At 40.0% G+C, this 10,712-nt stretch overlaps 1 long non-coding RNA gene across 1 annotated transcript; it reads left to right on the top strand.

Annotated features, from left to right (window-relative positions):
• The first annotated feature begins 1,073 nt into the window (after window positions 1-1,073).
• LOC142170637 (uncharacterized) lies at window positions 1,074-10,396 on the top strand. The gene is made up of 2 exons (XR_012699918.1): window positions 1,074-1,783; window positions 10,104-10,396. It is a non-coding gene; the product is annotated as an uncharacterized LOC142170637 (long non-coding RNA).
• Window positions 10,397-10,712: the final 316 nt, after the last annotated feature.

A 10,712-nucleotide genomic window follows, 5' to 3' on the forward strand; every position in this document is an offset into this window, starting at 1 on the left:
AAGAAGCTCGTGGCAAGAATGCGAGTCAACAGTCCGAGGTGATCAACAGAAATTAGTCACAATCGAGAATAAAAAAAAAAGAAAGGCAAGAAATGAATCCAAATGCAGAAGTTGATGAAAGATGTGAGATGTTCAAGACATGACTGAAGTCACAAGCATGGTATGTCCGATTTTGATCCGAAAAGCTGAAGAAGAATGAACTAACACCTGCAACTAGCAAGCGTCAAGGTTCAAATCTAAAGTCTGCATAAATAACCATTCAAGACTCAAGATCAAGCTTCAGAACACTTATAGATAGGAATCTTGTAACTCGTAGTTGACAGACTTAGCTAGTCTTTTTCATTTGTTTTGATTTTTGATATAATAACAGGACCGCAGACCGGAACCTCGGCGGAACGGCACCTCTACCGGCTCTCTACCTCGGTATACTCCATCACTGTTCCTACTTCTGAACTACACGTGACATGATTCCTTTATAGCCAAGGATATGTAGGCAGCTCAGATACCAGGGCTCGATCACATTCTCCTTTCTTTTAGCATCTAGTCTCATTAAATAAGGGTCGGGTCAAAAAACCTGTCTAGTCGTTCTTTGTCTGAAAATTCTTCGTGTTTCCAGTCAAAGAGGGGCAACTGTAGACATGTGATTTTTGAACCTCCCCAAGATTTTTCATATTTTAGCATGTAAATATTTAATTTAGGCCTAATGGCGTTATTTCAACTAATTTTGACTCTTCTACTTTATTTTATTACAAGAAAATAAAAATTACAAAAAAATCGTTTCATTATTATTCTGTAGTCATTTTTAATCTTGGAAAATACCAAAAATAGTTTTGTGTTAACTGTTAGTCTTATTTTAATAGTTATTTTACTTAAGTAGGACTAATTAATAAATGGGGTCGTATTTTAGTCTCGTTCGTGGAAAAAGAATAAAACTTGGGCTCGAGAAACCCATTTTTAGGCCTAATTTTGGACCTAACCCATAATTTTCAAGCCCATACCCCTTAACCTAGAAAAACCCTACAAAAACCTAGACCTAGACTCTACAATCAGCTACACAGAGACCTACGCCTAAGACCTAGATATATAGACCAATGCCTAAAAATTAAAAAAGGAAGGCGTCTGAAAAAGCTGTCCGCTGTTTTCAACCAAACGACCCCCCCCTCTCCGCGCCGTCTTCTCCAAACAACCCCTGCTTCTTGATCTTTAACCTTCAGCCATAACTCACCAAACCTCACTTTACACAACCAATAAACCCTTCCCCATCTCAAAACCTGAGCAGCAGCACCTTCTTCTTCGTTCAAAACAAGCAGCAGCGGCTGCTTATGGACCTCACACCAAACGACCTCACCCCCGAACATCCAAGTGAACCACCCTAGGACCGCTTTCTCTCCAAAAATCGGACAGCGACGAAGGATACAGTAAGAAGGAAAACAAAAAATGAAATAAAGTAGGTTTTGACGAGGAGCAATTTTCCAACGATACACATGTTTGTCTTGGCTGCTATGCTTGGTTATTTTAGGATCTCGACCACACTTGTCAGGAGGAAATGTTGTTATTTGGTTCTCTATTTTGCTGGCCAGAAAAAGTAAACTCAGTCCACTTCTAGTTTGAATTTTCTGTTGCCGACGCGAGGTCGCCGTTCGAAAGTTGTCGGTCCGAGTTCTTCCTGATGCTAGTCATTTTTTTCGATCTGATTTCAACTGCCAGAATTCCAATTTTTTGACGTTAACGCTTATTGATGTACTGCTCCAAGGATACTTTTATTGGAAAAGCTAATTGAAAGGTCAACTTCCCTTCTCTTAAACTCTTAATCTTTATCTTACTAATGATTTTGTGATAGACTTCCATTGAGTTTGAATTAAGTGTGGCAAAATTAATTATCATTATTACTATATGTGGGGTGTATTTTTTATGTATTTTATTTGTTCGTACTTAGAGTCTTTAGATTTTACAAGAATTCATGAGCTGCTCTCTCTTTCAATTTGGTTACCTTTTCTTCCAAAGGATTTGTTTTCATTTGGCGCTTAATTAGTTTGAAAAATTAGAAATGGAGAATTGAATAGGGCGTAAATAGAATTATAAATTAGAGCAGTTGAAATTTTCATAAGAAATAGGAAAAGAATACCTGGTTTGAACCTTGAAATCCTAGCAGTCATGTAACGGATATCAGAAACCATTGAAGGATCTTAGCCCCTTTACTCACTGGTTTAATTTAGGCGCGCTCTAATAAAATTATCATAGTTACGGGTATGGTTTCCGTGAAGGAGTTGTGATTTGTAATTATTAAAATCTGGGGGTGCATTTCATGTGAACCGGTTTTAATTTCCAACAAGGTTAAATAGAACGTGTCGTGAATCACGGGTGCATTTCATGTAGTGTGGTTTGTGATACGTTTTAAATAAACTTGGAATAATCCCTTAAATCAATAAAAGCGGTTAGAAAGTTAAAATACATGTAGGTTCAAATGTGTAATTAATCAGATAATTATGCCAATAATAATAGTTGAACGACCATGCTAGAACCACGAAACTCGGGAATGCCTAACACTTTCTCCCAGGTTAACAGAATTCCTTATCCGGATTTCTGTGTTCGCAGACCATAAATTGAGTCAACCTTCCTCGATTCGGGATTTAACAGGTGACTTGAGACACCTTAAATTATCCCAAGTGGCAACTTTGATTCTTAAATAATAATCCCGTTTCGATTGTCACTTAATTTAGAAAAAACTCTCTTATACCCTTCCCGGAGTAGGAAAAAGGAGGCGTGACAACAAAAATTCAATATAATCTTAAAAAGTAGGGTCCAAGGAAAATAATATATATGTAAACCTTATTTCTACCTTGTGAATATAAAGATATTATTTTTGATTGACCTTCGCTTAAAAAATGATTTTAAAAAAACAATAATAAAAGTAATAATAACAACAAGATAAAATCATTTATATTACTAATATATATTATTATATTTGCATATATTACTATACACATAAATATTTCCAAACATTGCACTAGCCATGCATATTATGTTTCTTATTGAGCCAGACCGAACATTATATTATTCTGTGTTATTTTTATATTAGAATTATTTGCTAATTCAATCAATAAAATTATTCCTAAGTCTCTCACATAAGTTATATCATATATTCTTTTACCCTTAAAATCAGATAACAATTAAATTTGTAAGTAGTTTTAAGGATACGCGGATTAATTTGACACAAAGCTAATGAATAGGATAATTTTAGCCTTGGTGAAATGTTCACCCTCAATCCGGGCTCAGCAGTCGATGAACCAGTACTAATGAATGAAAAGAAATAACTAGATAACAGAGAAAATGATAATATATTGCTTTTCAATGCGTGATACAATATATTTCATGAAATATCAAACCCCTTTTTGTATAGCAGGGGAGTCTTACCTTGAGTACAACTTTATAAAAGGTAAAAAAATCTTATGATTAACTGATTACCGGCTCCTTATCGATACGCGCCGAGATCCCTGCCGTGATATCTGACTGATCACGGATATTTCGGCATGTCATTAGCTATCTTCAATTATTCGATAATGTTCCTTGATGTCATTCAAAATCAAGACCAATCTGGAACTATGACCCCGATATTATTGGGGCCAGGCGTCATGCCCCCCGATTCCGGTTCGACGAGATTTTCGCCTAGATATCGGCCCCTTGTCATCATGTCTCAGCCTGGTCTATCTTGTCGGAGTTCGAGGTACACCATGAGCTCGATTTTACCCGTATACAGATTGTCCCCTCATTTCTCAGAGAAAAAGTTGATGAGAAAAGACATGAGCTCCCCGATTCCTTCTTTGATACGTCATATCAGAAACGACAAAAATGTAAAACGTCTCGTCAGTCACGTCATAATGGCATTAAATGTATGCCAGCCTCTAGTCGGCTATCCCTAAATGCGAAACGTCGCCGAGTTCCTATAAATACTACCTCCTTTGTTCATTTTCATTTTACATCAAATCTTTTACCTTCGTACCTTCAAGATTTCCGCACTCTTCTAGCGTTTTTACCTCCGTTACTCAGGGTCCTTTGCAAAAAAATTCACCTATCTTCTTCCCAAGCCAACAAGTCTAATTCTTCAACTTCCTTTCTTCTTAATCTTTTCCAGATTTTCCTCCATTTTTACTTTCTAAAGGAATGGAAAAACTTCCAAAATTGATCTCAATAAAGAAACCCCTTCTACTTCGCGGCTGGGCACTGATGTCGAAAAGACCACTCCGGGCATAATAGTTGATGAACTAGTAGCCGAACCTCCCTTGAAAATGTTCATCCCTGGGGTATGCTTAGTCAATAATGATTTCAAAGTCGAAAAACCTTCTTCCATACAGGGTCGGTGCGAAGAGGTCTCGAGATACATCTGTTTGATTTCCAAAGAGGACCTCCCTACAGTTCAAAAAGACTACAACTGGGCAGACAAAAATATAGTGGTACTCGACCCCGAGGAGGACATTACCACCCATGTCGAGGGATATCTAAGTGTTTACACTTATCCCTTTATATTGGGATTGGCAGACCCGGTCATAATAGATTTTTACAAGAGGTATGAGGTATGCCTCGGTCAGATTCACCCTTCCCTATGGAGAATTATGATCCTTCTTCGGTTTTTCATGAACAAAATTTATACCTGCGGTTCACCATGGATCACCTGCTACATTTGTACAGTCCCCGAGTATTCCAAAGGGGCTGATAAAGCTTGTGCGCTGGGCCAGCAAAGCCTCGTTATCTAGTATCGATGAGGACTGGGATCGAGGCTGGCAAATTTGTTTTGTCTAAGTGAGGACTTCAAGCTTGATTCCTGTGGAATACATGCCATTCCTCGAGAAGTGGAATACAAGATGTAAGTGGCACTTTCCTTCGAATGTTGATCTTATGTTTACTTCTCTTTTTCTTGTTGGTACTTGTGGTGGCGCAATCGTCGCTCATGTTCCAAATGTTGTTCCTCGACTCAAGGAGTGGGTCAAGGGTATCGTTTCACAGATGCCCTACTCCGAGCAATCGTGGAGCGGACTCTCGAAGGGCCGTTGGGAGGCTCGTTCCCATGGTAAGATCTCTTTCCTGATCAGGTTGTGTTAGGCCTCTCCTTTTATTATAAAGTCTTTATTTCTTTTATTCCCCTTTGCAGGCTTGCCCAAGGACGTCGAGCTTAGGCCTTTGGTTAGTGGCGAGGACTTGCCTGTGGAGTCTCCTGCTCCGAGTTGGTCCGAAGAGAAGAAAAGAAAGAGGACTCTAAGTTCGCCGAGCATGGAGAAAAAGAAAACGAGAAGAAGGCTGGTGCGTAAACCAAAGGAGAGCACCAGCTCTCGAGCGCTCGCCTCATATTCACTCCTCCAGCTTAGGGACGAGTCCAAGGAGGACGATTGTTTTCTGGCCCATGTTCCATTTGTGCCCGAGCAACGGGTGGAAGCCGAAAAGGAAACAACGGAGGCCAATCCCCCTAAAGTTCAAGAGGCCGAGGCAGCAGTGAGGTTCGATAACCCCTCAGGATGCTGGTTTTGCCCCACCCGGTATCATTGACATAATGAGATCGCCTTCATTCACAGAATCGATGTTCGGTGAAGCTCAAACAACGAAGGAGCGATCGAATGAGGAGGTCCATGGTAACTGAAGAAGACCAGGAAAAAATGAACGAAGTAAATTCCCCATGCCTGTTCAACGAAGCACAACAGGCACTGAACCGGGTAAGGCGCTACCAAACCTTTTTCATTTTTTTAGCTTTGGTTGTTGGTGGTTTTAATATTTCTTATCATATTTGTAGGTCTCGGACCTTAGTGCTTCACCACGAGACCTTCCTCCGGTATCAAGATGAACTGAGCCAACTCGAGGACGAAGTCAAAGAGCTAACTGAGAAAAGAGACATATACAAACATCTCAGTGAGCAACGTGAAGGAGAGGCTAAGGGCCTTCGAGCTGCGTTAGACTTGGCTTAGAAAGAATATGCCGACCTGGTGGAATAGGTAAAAGTCTTTGAAGTTAGTGACGATGAGCTAGACACGGTGACTAATAGTCAGAACCCGTAGGTCCAACAGAAGATTGATCGGATCGACCAGCTTCGGGACGAGATGGACGTAATCAAGGTCGAGTCTGAAGAGTGGAAAGTCAAAATGGACTGCTTGGCCTCAGAAAAGGAGATTGCCTGGATGCAATTGGCTTCGCCGAGGCCCATCTTCGAGCGATGAGGGAGAAAGCTGAGGCACCGTCCCAGAAAATCTAGGAGCTCTAGTCTCAACTAAGTTTGGTTGTTGCCGATCGAGAGACCCTCGCCAAGGAACTAAAGCGGCCAAGTTAGTGGCCAAAATAACCAAGGTCAATGTTGACGAGATTGTGGCCCAGTATAGTGCTAATGCAAGGTAGCCTAGGACCACTTGAAAGACATTGTCGAGTATGTAAAGCGGTAGTCCCGAAGGGAGGCCCTCGAGGAAGTTCATGCTCGGGGTTTAGATTTATCGCCCGAGATCTAAAGTGCTAAGGGGCTCAAAGCCGATGCAAAGGAATTGGCGTACCCCGAGGATGAAGAAGACTCTAAGGGCTCCGGCGGATCCGGTGGTAGAGAAGTCTCTGATGGTCCCGGTGACGAGGCAGGTTCCGACGAGGACCAAGCTACTTAGATGCCTTTGTATAAGTTTTTGCTTTTTTGTATTTTATTTTGTCAAGGCCGGTTGGCCTTTGTAAAAGTCTTTGTCGAGGCTGTTTGCCTTTATAAAAATCTTTTAATATATATATGCAAGGCCTTTTCCCTTTAATAGTTTTCAAGCTTTTTTGCTTTTTCTTTATTATTGTAATGATATCAAATGACTTAGCACATAATAATTAGGTCTTGTTCGAAGGTCCAGACAGGACTTGTTCCTGATACAATTTTGCTTAAGACTCGTGGGGGGTTCGATACGACATGAAGCCTTCCCCAAAGTATTTAGAATATGTTAGATTATAGTTTGCCGAGGGTAGACTTTTGAATCAGTTTAGAAATCTTAAAGACCTTATGTTTTGATTTACGGGTCTTGGATATCTTCGAAACGTTATAGGACAATCGTAGCCTTTTTAGTTCAGGTTTTGCCCAATGGGCTTGTTACGCCAAGTCATCCGGTCTTACTCAAGACAAATGTTCCCAAATGGGGATGGTCGTAGCCTTTAAAGTTCGGGCATCTCCTAATAGGCTTTGTGCCCCCGGGCTTTGTTATCCCTGGGCATCTAAATCTTCCTTGGATGGAAGTCCCTGAGAGAGGTGGCCCTTGGGCCCGATGCCTTCAGTGGACCAAATATAAGAAAGAATTTTTGAAAAGGGTAGAATATTTATCCGCAAGGTAGAAACTTCCTTTTATTTTTGTACGTAATAAACAAGGTTACACATGTGTACAAGCTTTCTGTCACAGCTCGGGCGGTCTATGTGGCACGGTTCATTTGATAGTTTGGCCATTATAGTAAATCCTATTGACCGAACCTAGACTATTCAGATACAAAGTTTCTTTCCTTACTAAAACCATTATCCGAGGGTAATGCCCCCTAATGTCCGAGGACGATCATAGAGAAGCCTCGGATACTGCTAATGTGATCCTTGACATCGGTTCATAACTGATCTTTGATTCTAACTTGGCACGATCCACTGTGTCGCATTAAAAACCTTGCTGAAAAACCCATTTGAGACAAATCGGTTCAAGGAAAAAAGAGTGCAACGCGTGCTTTCAAGCCTAAAAGTCGCATCGTTCCTAGAATATCACCTGCAAATGTTAGTCCAATCATGTAAATAAAAGAAAGCGAGTGGGATCGTACCTTAGCAGTAGTATTGTTTTAAGTAAGTTACGTTCCAGTTGTTCAGTAGTTGCTCCCCGTTCATTGTTCTGAGTTTGTACGACCCTTTTCCAGTAATCTTAAAAATTTGATATGGACCTTCCCAGTTCGGCCCCTATTCACCCCGTTCGGGTTCCGGGTGCTTAGTGTGACCTTCCTTAATACCAAGTCCCCAACATTGAAATGTCGAAGGTGGGCATTTTGATTGTAATACCTTTCGATCCGTTGTTTTTGGGCGGCCAACCGGACGAGGGCAGCCTCGCACTTTTCATCTAATAGTTCCAGGCTTGTATTTATGGCCTATTCATTTGATTCTTTAGTGATATATCGAAACCTGAGACTCGGTTCTCCTACTTTCTCAAATGCCTAGGCTTCCATTAGAGCCTCGGCATTGTAAACCAACGAGAACGGGGTAGCCTCGGTCCTCGACTTCGAGGTCGTCTGGTATGCCCACAGTATTTTGGGCAAGATTTCCTTTCATGTTCCTTTGGCATCAGTCAACCTTTTCTTGAGATTTTGGAGTATGGTTTTGTTCGTGGACTCCACTTGATCGTTTCCACTAGGGTGGTAGGGTGTTGATAAGATCCTTTTGATCTTATGATCTTCGAAAAACTTGCTTACTTTGCTGCTGACGAACTGCTTCCCATTGTCGCACACGATCTTGGATGGCATTCCGAACCGGCATATTATGTGGTCCTAGATGAAATCAATGACTTTCTTTTCCTTAAATTTCTCAAACACCTGGGTTTCCATCCATTTAGAAAAATAGTCAGTCATAAATAATATAAATTGTGTCTTACCGGGTGCCCAAGGAAGGGGGTCGACAATGTCCATTCCCTATTTCATGAACGACTAGTGTGATGATGTTACATTTTGCGTTTTCGTACGTTAAAGTCTCGTTGTAAGTAAATCGACGTAGGCTCAGGAATGAGATTATCTTTGAGGTTATAAGTAATTGTGTTATTTATAACAGGTGATAAGTAAGTGTCGTGAAGGTTAGAAGGTAAACAAGTCAAAGAAAATGAGTTTCGTTGGAGATTATCAATTTGGGATAAAATACGGTCTAAGTTATAATACCCGATATTTATGGACTAAGTGTCATACAAGGTACCACATGACCATGATAGTAAGGTATATGAAGTGTGTTAAAAGTGAGTAGTATTTTAAGTAATTTGAGATAATTCTTAATTATGTGGATAATTGGGTAATTATTGATTTTTAGTGGGAGATTAACTAAGTAATTAAAATATTTGGATAAGCCTAATGAGCCTCAACGTGGCAGAAAAGGCCTTAGGTAAATGTGACTCTTAAGTTCATATAATAAGGTGGCACACTTAGAGGATTACGTGGCTAAGTCATCACATAAATGGGGCCCACACCCACTAAGGTATAAGACCTCTCTAATTCACAAAGAGATGAGCTTATATCTTATCTACAAAGTAATAGATCTTCAGCAAAAAAATTCATACGAAGTTATATTATGTAATAGTAACGGGATTTATAATTCTAAAAGAGCCCAGTATAATCTTTCTCGAGAACATCATATAAATCCCTACTTCGATCCGCAGTTACGTGTCTTTTTCGCAATTGACACGTGTTAGATGGATTGTCAAGAGAATCGGCTTAGGTATGTTAAGGCTATCCCTTCTTTCCCTTTTGGCATGATCCATATGATACAAACGAAGCGAGCAAATGCACAACTTTCATAAATGACTCTATTCATAGAAGTACTAGAGATGCCTATGTTCTTGATTTCACATGTGTCTTATTATATTTTTTGTTCATAGATCTTAAAAAATTACATAGTTGATAAAGTTTATCTGAAGACATATTGATCTTATGACATTCCGAGAAATCTTATTAACGTACTTCTTATGCATTTCATTAATTTATACATGTACATTTACCCATGACTAGATGGCGTTATATATGCATATATTATATGTATATAGGATATGGGAAAAGGTTATGACATTATATACGCACCACCACCTGATCAGTTGGTATAGGTTGATGATTTCGCCCATAGAGGTCGAGATGATATGATGGGAAGCCCTCAAAGGTTTTATGATGTTATGTACACCTATACCTATGCATAATATGAAATTTATATGCATATGCATGACATTATAAATGTTTCAGGATTCACAAAGTTATTTAGACCTACAAGTGTAATTCTTTACTCCACGTTTCCGTTATGTCTTTTATGTACTGGTTTTCATGCCTTATATACTCAGTACATTATTCGTACTGACGCCCTATTTCTCGGGGACTACATTTCATGCCTGCAAGTGTAGGTAGACAAGCCGACGGTCCCCCTTCTTAGGATCCTTGACAAGAGAGAGTTGGTATGCTCCATTTGATTCGGAGCTGCTTTGGATTTTGGTACGATATGCTTGTATATATATATGGGTATTATGGGGCCCACCTCCGTACTTTGTACACTCTATTAGAGGTCTGTAGACAGTTATGTATAGTTGGATAGTATGTGGCCTTGTCAACTTCTAGTTTTGAATATATAGTTATCTATAGCAGTCTTGTTGGCTCTCCCTACCATATTCCGCATGTATATGTATATATGTCTTTTGGACATGTTTTCCTCACATATGTTATTCACATAATTCAACGGTTTATTGGCAAATGTTATTCATGACCTATCCTTAATTCATGTTTATATCTTAGACACATGCTTATTTGGTGTTCGACAGGTAGGACTCGGGCACTCTTCATGGCCCATCGGTTTGGGTCATGACAGATAAGACCGAGTGTAGCAGCTCCCCGGGCTAATGAATCATCGGAGCGTTCCTTTGACATCCATCGTATTTTCGTACAAACTCCTTCGCGTCCTTTTCCATCTTGATCCAATGATAGCTAGCTCTGATTACTTTCCGAAGTAATAATTCGGC

Source organism: Nicotiana tabacum, chromosome 16 (assembly GCF_000715075.1).
Source record: "Nicotiana tabacum cultivar K326 chromosome 16, ASM71507v2, whole genome shotgun sequence".
NCBI lineage: Eukaryota > Viridiplantae > Streptophyta > Magnoliopsida > Solanales > Solanaceae > Nicotiana > Nicotiana tabacum.